Here is an 11,067-nt window from a genome sequence, read left to right on the forward strand (position 1 = left end):
GATATATCATATATATCATATATATGATTTACCACAGATTTGCTGGAAGAGATGAACTGCCTTGGGCTAGGGATATGACTCAGTAATTAAGGCACTTTCATATAAGCATGAGGAATGATGTTTAGATCCCCCAGAAAACCATGCAAATGCTAGGTTGGCGTTGTGGCCTTTATGTAATACCAGCCTCAGAGGCAGTTATCAACCCTTTGAATGAGCTGCCTGGCAAGACTAACCCTATCAGTGATTTTGACTGAATGAGAGGTCCTGGCTCAAAGAATAAGGTGGAAGAGCTACAGAGGATGAGTCCTGGTCTCCACCTTGGACTACCACATGCAGGCACAGTCACACACACACATTTGTGTCTACACACACATGTGCCACACAAACCCACATGAAAAGTAAAAAAGGTGAGTGGACTGTTGGAAAGTTTGATAGTATGAAAATTAAAAGGTGCAGACTTTTAAAATTTACTGGGAAATGTTTTATTTCTAGTCTTTACTGAATGGAAAGAATAAGCTTAAAGCCTCTTGGAAATGTCTGCAACTGAGCATGCTGCTGCTGCTTCTGCTAACACTGGGGAATTTACTCTGGAGCACCACTGTGTCAAAATCTTTGTACATAGTTCATCCTCCTGAATCCTCATTTACACAGCAACAGCCACAACCCTGGGAATAAAGTTCTATAAAAATTTGTATTAAACAGATAAGGAAATGCTAGATTTCAAAGTTAGTTTGCAGGTTTACTAAAGATATTAACTGATTTCAATATTTGACTCCTGGCACTCTGGGTCTTATAGCTCACATTTTTAACCACTATGTTGTTACCCAATCAACTTGAAGTGATCTTCACAACTCAGTTTAACACTAATGAGAAGATGACCTGGTATAGCTAAGAATGGAAGACGATATCAGGCTCATTGACGGATAACATTAAATAAATGTGTGATTATCAAGCAGCTCATTAATTACCACATGTGGAAGAGGGTTTGATACAATATTCTTAATTATCTTATTTCATGTCCCAACTTGAAATGTGTTTCACTTTGCCTAATTACTATTAGTTAATATTTTAATATTAATAAATTTCATGAAGCACAAGTCTCCACCTGGTGGCAAACTGTCATCGTTGGAGAGGGATCATGTTGGAGGGGTAGTTAACAGTTACTGGGGAAGGGATTTTCTCAGTGGTATAGCTAGTAAGAGAATGTTCATGGTCCCATATAGAACTTCATACCCATCTTCCTCTAAGCAACAGTAATAAAATGCACTGGAGAACGAAAAGTAAACATAAGGAAGATGAGTTGGAAAGAGGAAGGTGATTAGTGGGGTGGAAGAAGAAAATCATGGGGATATATTAAAAATACATTACCCTCACATCTGAAAGCACTGTAGGGCTGAAACATGATTAGTATTTGCTGATGAAGACTTTTTAAACAAGCCATTTATGGATGACTTATAGATCAGTAACCACTGAGAAGATAAAGCACTCAAATTGAAGAGAACATTCATGGAATATTCCATTTTGTCATTATGAATACATTTCTTTTAACCTTTGCAAGCTAAAAAGAATTGAACACCCCATTTTATGAAAGAAACTAATTTTGCAGGTGAGGAGTGCCATATGTGAATCACATTGAGCACTGCGGGATGGAGCTCTAATTGCTTCATAACCGTCCTTGATTCAGATTGGTTTTGAGGTCATAGGGTGCATGTACCTGAAAACAAGCACATGTGTAGCTTTTTTAAATATAATTTTTCAATAAAAATTAGAATTTCCAATTAGGCTTTTGTTAATCTAATTCATTGTGCAGTTGGCATTCAGTTCTAGCAGGACTATTTAAACCATGGGGATCACCACCTAGGGCAATGCCATTTTGCAAAGTCAGAGACCTATCATTTTGAAAATTTCATCCTTCCAGATATTTGTGATTAAAACTGAAGATGAATATGCTTTCTTGGTGTTATCAATGTGGTAAATTGCTTTCCTGCCAATGTTTATCATTTCAAAGTAAATTTCATCAATACTGAAAGTCAATTTTTCGAAGACCTTTAGACCAAGCAAAATTACCAAGTACTTTCATACTAATTCTGCTGGGGAAAGAATATAATTCTCAGGCATTCTTTTGAAGGCTTTAATTTTGTGTTTTTCTTTTTGAATTTATGGATCAGTTAGTTGGCAATAATTTCATAAAAAACAAAACTATTTTTCTCTAAAAATGCAAATATCAGCATGCTGCAGGATTCAGAAAGGTTAGTCCTGCTTAAACTGCACATCATTATCACTAGGGCACTCATGGAACTTAATATAATATTACAAAACTATGCATAGTCAGAATAAAATGGCAGATGTGGAATCAGGAGACAGATTTCCAAACACTGTACATTACAAACCAAATTTGTTCTTTTCTAAAAGATAATTAACCCACCTGAGAATCAAATCTATTATCATAAAAAGGAAAATTAATATATTGTCTATTTTCCAAAGCTGTACATAGATCACATAGGTAATATATATATATAAACCTTTTTTAACTATAAAACAAATTTTTGCAGACATAATTGAGTCCTTGTTTCTGATATTGCTTGAAATACTGGGAAATCATTGAAAACATTTAAACAAAAGAAGGTATTGCTCATACCAAAGATAAAGCTGCTTTAAGGCTTAGAACTTTATGTTTTGAAGACTTGTTATTTCAACTAACCAACTCTTTCTACAATTTCCATCCATTGTTGGCCTTACACCTGGTAGCATCCAGAATAAATGAATCCTACCCCCACTAGTGACAATTCCAGGTATTACAGAGGAAAGCAGAAAAAATTAATACAAAAATTCTTAATAACCAAATTTTTACATTTATTTATAAATTTTCATTATGCGCATGAATAAAATCATGTAGTCCAGTCAACCAATAATATTGTCTGGTGCAGTCAAGACCAGCAAAGTCAAGCATCAAGAGCTAGGCATCCCTTAAAGAGGACATTAGACATAAAGTGTGCCAGAGGAACAAAACAGGAGCTCAAAGAAGACAACGAGGACACACAAACTGATAATACATATTCATCTCTGGGAATGGCACTGTGATTGAACAGTGAGCTGTAGCACTAGGAGACAGAGATTCTATTTGGGAAACATTGGCAGACATCTGGTGGGAACGTGTGAGAGATGTGGTGGGGAGAGGGGGTGTTCTGTGATATTTTTTCTTGGCAGTTATTCTTTGTAAGTGCTATTTTGTAGCATTGCTATCTGTTCTTGCATTAGCTCTGTACCTTTAAGAATCTTACACACCAGTTGGTATTTGTATCATTTGTAGCCTACCTTTATAACCTAATCTGGTACATGTCCACTTAAGTTTCCTATTTGAAAAGTGCCTTTGCTTGGTCACAGAATTTGCAGAAGGAATATGCAACAACTTAAAGTTGTTGTATCCTAAGAGATATAGCCCTAAATTAAGCCTCAAGATAATTTTGTTACCTAAAGCCCTATGTTGGTTTTGGAAACCTACACACAGCAAAATTCCTCCACAATATAGAACCAAACATCTGGAGTGCTAAGCTAAACAAAATGTAAGTGAAGTGACATTCATAAAAGGGATTTCTTCAGAGGAGACTCTATGTATATTAAAGTTAGAGGAAATAAAAACAAATAAACCAAAATAGAACAAAACAAACAGGCAAGCATGAGAAAAAGAGCCAAAGGAAAAGATCAAATAATATACAGACTCATAGATACACTTATTCGCACCCAGGAAAATACCATAAAAACATAAAGTCAGAAACCATAATGTATATACAAAAAACCTGTAGTGAAAAAAGCCCCCACAAAGCATCATGAGAAAAAGAGTCTCCAAAAATTCCATTGAATTCATTTTCTGTTGGCCATCTTCTTCTGAGCCTAAGGCCTGGCCTTAAGACTGGTTTGTAGACTCAATGAGGCTCCACTGAAGAAAAATATATATATTTTTAAATTTTCTCCTGCTTTAGGGATTCTGTGGCAGATCTTGAGGGAATTTCTCCAGCATTAGGCTATTGAGAAAGATAATTCATGTCTTTTCACATGGATGGGTAGAAAACAGGAACTAAGTTCTCCGAGCAGATGACCTAATCATCAGTCATTTGCAGCTATTTACAATTTTGAGTCTCTTGGGGTCCACTGGAATATATATGATCTGTACTAAAACATACATTACTTGGAAATTTTCCCACCTTTTCTGCCCAGTTATTACTCTTCTCTCCATTTTAGGATTAAAGGATACTTTCTACTTTCACTGCAGAATGCAACCCTGTAGTGAAGTTTTATTGTTCCTTATTAATTTATTATTATTAATTTATTCTGTATTCACATTAAATTCGAAGGGTGGGACATGTTGTTGCTAAACCACAGACACTTCCCATTTCTGCTGGTTTTTTTCTTATACCTATGATATTAATCATTTCTTTATTAAATTTTCTTAAATGTTTCCACATTAAGGTAATTTATTGTTCCAATGAAACTTTAAATGAAGAAAGAACTACAAGTACTTAGTTTGGTTCACAAGGAAACAAGTTGTTACAATCTATGACGATTGCCTTAGTCAATGTTCTTTTGCTTTGAAAGGACAACATCACCATGGCAACTCTTATGAAGGAAAGCATTTAATTAGAATTTGCTTATAGTTCAGAGCTTTAGTTCATTATTGTGATGGCAGAGACCATGGTGACAAGAAGAAAGACATGGTACAGGAGAGGTTGAAAGTTCTACATCCTGATTCACAGACAAGAGAAAGAAGAGAGCTACTGGAGCAGGCATGGGCTTCTTAAACCCCAAACATTCAGCAACACTTCCTTGTAATGAGGCCACACCTCCTAAAATCTCTCAAGTAGCTCCAATTCCTAATGATCAAACATTCATTACTTGCATCTTTGGGGGCCATACCTATTCAAATCTGGTAGTGATCGCCCTTGGATATTAAGAAAAAGTAAAAAGACATACAGAAACAGAACAGTTTGTTGAAGGACTGGGAAAAACCACATAAAGAATGTTTCATTTATCCAGATATAATTCCTTTTCCTATAGAACTGCTTAGTGAACTCTGGAATTTCAATTTCAGTTACAGCTCTGTAGTGTATGTTCTCTTGGGAATTTACTCTTAATTGGTGATCATAAATAGTAAGGCTGTACTCCATCACTTTGTGTAGAGTTTCACAGTTTCTGTTCTCAACCTTGCAGCATAAGAGTATAAGTAATATTTTGTGCCATAGAGAAAGGGAATAATAAAGCTATTCAGCGGTTTAAAGCAAAATGACCTGGATTACAGTTATTTAAAATATTACAAACATTTCTTATAAGCTTTGTGTAGTAGGGTACCACGATAGACATCTTTTGAAAATATTCAGCAGTTAATTGCTATTTTGATATTTTAAATACTATAAATTGTCACTAAAGGGAAAGGCCATCACCAAAAATTTCAGTATTTCTAATAGTCACAGTTATACTTCAGCTTTCTTTAAACAGATAACCAAAAGTTAAAACAGTAACTTTTTAACTATGCTTGCTTTTTATAATAATTCTAAAATTTGTTTTAGACTTTTTAAGAGAACAACTAGTTAACCTGCTTTAAGTTCTCTGGATTTTTTCAATTTCTTATTTTTAAACACATTCAACTCTATACACTTTATCTCCCTCTTTAAAAAACAAACAGGTAAATAAGAAAACCAACAAAATGAACAAACAAAATACGTGGAACACACACACACACACACACACACACACACACACACACACACCAATCCCACAAAAGACCAAAGATAGCAAAGATAGATTCTTGGTAAGAGGTGTTTTTTTATCTACTTATCCATTTCAGTGCTGGGACCTGTCTGGTTTGAACTGCACAGACCCTGTGTATAATGTTACAAACTCTGTGAGTTAATACATGTTGTTACATATATGATCAGTCCTGTTGTTTCTGTAAGACATTATTTTTTGGCGTCATATAGCCCTCTTACCCTTATGATCTTTCTACTTCCTCTTTTGCCCACTGCCAAGGCTATCGGTTGCTCTGCACAAACTGACGGTAAAGTCTTGTTACTGAAGATAAAACTTGTATATTTCAATGAACACAAAGAATTTCAGTGAGATGTGTTATATTTGGTGCCTAACCAGAGCCTTCACACTTATTAACTAGTATTCTTGGTACTAGAAGGCATTCTGCATGTTAATAGAGGAGAAAGGTAACCAACCACCAAGCTTCAAACCCTGTAATCTACAAAGGTCATCTGCTTGCAACAGATACTGTTGCANTATTTACAACATATTTTACACTTAAGTGGTAACCACTATTACCCTCAAATATCTCTTTCCTCCTCTCTTCTTCACAAATATGATCATAATCCATATTTATATATAATCCATTTTATATATTTATTGTGATTTATATGTATATACATTTTTACAGAATAAATTAAAAATAACATCATAAGAAAATATACAGGTGAACTACTGAATCGTTTGAGGCAATGTCTTTATTTTTTTCAGTTGAATAAAATGTTTTTCTCAATACTAGCGGAAGTGCTTGCTTCTCTGTTACCACTATGCACAGCATAGATCATCCCAGATTATCACAAAATAGTTACTAGATAATGTTGTTGGCTTTTCATGTTTTAATCAAAAATAGATAGAACTTGTTTGGTTTATTTATTTGGTTGGTTTATTTGTTATTTATAAGTTACTTGTCTGTGACTTTTAGATAATCTGCATTGATTAAGATGAGTGTGGAAAATACAGTCATACTGCCCTGGAAAACTTTCTAAAGAATTAATTTTAATGGATCAAAGTGAGGTAAGTTGAATTAGAAAGAATAAAAATCCATGTATTTCTTCTGAAGTTCACTCTTAACTAGAAGTGTGGGTTGGATTTAAATTTGCTACACCAATTCCCCCTTTGCTTTCTCCAACCTCTTCCAGCTACCCTCCCTCAAATCAGTCACTTTTCTCCTTCACTGTCAAGTTCAAAGTCTCTATTTTATTATAAACCTGCATAGTTTCTTACTACATTCTAAACCTTATCTGATAGTCACAGATAAGTGTAGCTATCACCCTTTTCAAACAGGTTTCAGTTTACAACAATGGAGATCAACACATAACATCACAACTGGATACAATACAGCTATCAGTGGATCATGGTGAGCCAGCTCCAACAAAGTAAATTTACTGTTATTTTTATACCTCATTTCCCACATTTTTCTGAGAAGGGGATTTAGATATATCTGCCAAAGAGTCAGCCATGGGCTGTTTTATCATACATGCTTTATCATATGTGCTTCGTGAACAGAAGTAGCTAACAGCATTCTCTACAGTAGAATATCTTTGTGGTTTTCTCCAGACTTCATAGCTATTGGCTTTCAGCAAAGTGCATTTAGTGTACACTAAGACATTTTCTTCTGGACCTGTGTTAGATGTCTGTGTAAGGAAATTATGAATACCACAATATTTCTCATTAATTATAGCTTAACTGTGTATATGACATCATAATGTGAAAAGTCATTTCAGAAAATATCTTTTTTTTCATGGTTTGTTATTTTTATAAAAGACAAAGACTGGGTTTGCTATAGAACATGAGCTTAATGTACACAAAATCCTGAGCTCAATCTCTAGCACCCTAAAGGAAAAGATCAATGAATAAATAACTGAAATAATATTTCTTGTTACAAAAGTAGATAGGGGTATGCACACAGGTACACAAAGAAACAATTATTCACTATTGCTAAATTTATGATATATTTCTGCCATACTCGTATTTGAATCTCATCCTTTTTGTTAATTTTTGAAATTGGGAAACTGTGAAGCTCCTATAAAAATAAGGCTTGCTCACAAACATGGGGATGTAAAAGAACAAAATTCACTTGATTAAATAAATGAATGATAATAGAACACAAGTGCAGTACTAGCAAAGTACATGGCGAACAACACTAAGCCTGTGAGCTTTGACCACTGCTAGTACTGACTTTGTACAAACATAGAAAAGACACTGTTAAAGCAAATGTATTTGTACACTAGTAAAAATTATCAACTTTAGGATTAGATTATTCTGCATTAAAATTTGAGTTATAAACATAATTGTTACATAAAACATATAACTTAAACATTATGAATAAGTGTCTTCATTCAAAAAAGGTGTACAATTATCATACTCAAAATTTCTGTCAAGAGTCTGGACTATGGCTTCATGTAAATCACAATAGTCCCTGGAAATTTCAACAACACAGTAAATATTTCTTTTAAGGGAAATGCATAGAATGAATGAAAGTGTTTTCCAGTGATAACATGGCTTCAGAAGATGGGGAAAGAAATAGATACAGGGGAATTTTTATTTCCTGTAATGAAACAAGCACAAAGGACAAGTGAATAAAATGGACCAGATATGAGAGGGTTATCAGAGATGTTCAATATGTGTTTGTCCCCTGAAACTATTGTTGAACCCAGAATTAAAAACAGCTTCTAAAACCAAGAAATATTATGTCAAAAGGATCTTTCTTTGCTAATTAGACAAAAATCAAGCACTGTAGTGTTGTTGACTAGGTGAGTGCATTTACCTGGATGTACTTATGATTGCCAAGAATTCTTTGCCAGTTCCTTCAGAAAATGGTGTGTTAATTAAATACTGATTTGAATTTATGAAAGGCTCTCAGGAAAAGAAAAAAATTCTCATTGAGACTCCAATTTTCTTAGGTTTTATAATTTCACTGATTTTTCTCCTCAAAAGGAAGGATGTTTTCTAAATAAAAAAATTTTGTGTGTGATAACTTCAGAACACATTCTTGTCAGAACAATATTGCACATCATAAATGGGGGGGGAGAGCAGATAAATTTGATGTTCTATTTATTTGTCGTAATGCTACGAGTTTTTGTCCTTATGTTGAGATATTAATTCTCTTCGTATTTGTATATCCAAGAAGTAAAATTAAATCAAACAAAACAGTGTGTGTCAACTCACATTCCTAAAGAACCATGAGTAGACCATGGCAAAAGGAATTTGCAAAGGCTGAGTGTGCTTTCCACCCATTGTTAGAGTATCCTTGTGGCCAAGAGGGAAGCACTCTTGCAACTATCAGCTCGACCTCACCTCTGTTCACCCCTTCCAAACTTCTAGGCATGATATTCCAGTGTGGGGTGCAGAGGATTTTACAGCTGGTATATTCAGACCTCTAAAACCATATTTTTTACTTGCTTTTCCTGTGCAATAAAGATTGAATAAAACTTTCCAAACTCCTTTTTATGGATCCTCTTGAACACTTTCCTTGCAAGTGAAGGATTTATACAAGGGGATATTTTGTCTGCTGATGCTTGCCAAGGCATTTATGCAGAGGCACAATCTTTGGCTTATGTTAAGAAGAGAATTCAGAGAAACGGAAATATAAATTGTGTCATCTATAGGAAGATTTATAGACCAATTTTGATTGAAAAGTTTGGAAAATATTCTAGAAACTTTAGGTGTGCAAAAGCTTTAAAGTCAGATATACTTTAGTCTAAAATAAAAATTCTATGTAAAAGGGAATAGTTAGATATGCCTACAGCCCTATTCTCAGTGATTCTTAATAATACCCCACATGGCTATTAATTGCAGATATCATGCTACATTAAATGTTTGTTAAATTCAAAACAGTTTAAAATTTTACTTTATGTTTTAAAAATCAGAATTTTTTGAAACTTTTACTTAGTTTTTTTAAGTAAAACATCTTTTAAATTAAAGTGCTTTCAAATGTGCTAAAATACTTGATACACTAAGAAGGACTTTTTAGGTGAGACAGGACTTTGTTTCTGTATTTTGAGTGTAATATACAAAAATTTCAGGCTTATTATAATCATAGACATACATGAATTACTTTCATTATTAACAATTCTCAAATATATTTATTCTTAGTGATGTTTTGTTTGTTTTTTATTTTGTTTTTTTTTGCAATGGTTGTTTTGGGGATGTTGAAAAAAATATGCTCCTAAATTTAGAATTGTCTCAAGTACAGTTATGAGACTTCAGCACCAACTTTTGCACACATTTGACATTTTCAACATTTGTTATTTTTGTACATTTTTGTATGATGCTATTTTTTAATTCTCTGTGAACCTCATCCGGTGTATTTTTTATTATATTTATCCTCTGTCCCCAACTTTTCTCATAAATACACTTCTAGCTACTGTACTTTATGTTCTCCCTCCCCATCTCTTTTCTCTTCTCTCCCTCCTACTCTTTGTTCCTTCTCTTTCTCCCTCCATCCTTCTGCCCCTCCCTCCCTCACCCTCTCTCCATCCCTCCTCCTTCTCGCTACCCCATAGGGTCCAATTTGTGTCAGTTGACCACTTAAGATCATGGGCTGTGAAGTGTGGTCAATGTAGCAAGCACCACATTGTTGAAGACAGATGACTTTATCTCTTCCAGGGGCTCTTTAGGTAGGGGTGGGATGGGGCTTCCTACTCAACTCCTCTCCTGCATACTTGGATTATGTCTGGTTTGTATTTGTGCAATCTTATGCAATTGCAATGAGTTCATAGATGAATCCTTCATGTGGTGTCATGAAAGAACTGTTTTATTGAACTCAGCTATCAGTTTTGGCCTTTACAATCTTTCCACTCCCAGTTCTCATAGACCGGTGAACCTTGAGAACAGAGAACTGAGCACTTGGAAGTCTTTAGTTCTCTGAATTTTGACCACGTGTGGGTCATTTGCAAGAAGTTTCTCTGAATATTAAACAATGATGAATAAATAACACAAGGATCTTTGTAAAAATCCATAGAGAATTCTATTGCTGTAGAAACCATATACATATATAAGGAATGTATGTAAAGTTACCTATAATGAAGGGACAGTACCTTACTCAGATTAAATATATGGTATAAAACATTTATTTAAGTTATTCTTTTATCATTAAAACTCGGGAATCAGATATCAGGGTAAAACCTGATTGATCAGAGATCCTGCAGGGCACACCAAGCTTTCTAAATGTCTCCCTACTACTTCCTGTGTCTTTCCATATGCGCTGGGTCCTCCAAATCCGCTATGGCTAATTCTGGTTGGTCATTTAGTATATAGCTCTGCCCT

This window comes from Alexandromys fortis, unplaced genomic scaffold (genome assembly GCF_014885135.2).
Source record: "Alexandromys fortis isolate MF-2015 unplaced genomic scaffold, M_Fortis_MF-2015_v1.1 scaffold_145, whole genome shotgun sequence".
NCBI lineage: Eukaryota > Metazoa > Chordata > Mammalia > Rodentia > Cricetidae > Alexandromys > Alexandromys fortis.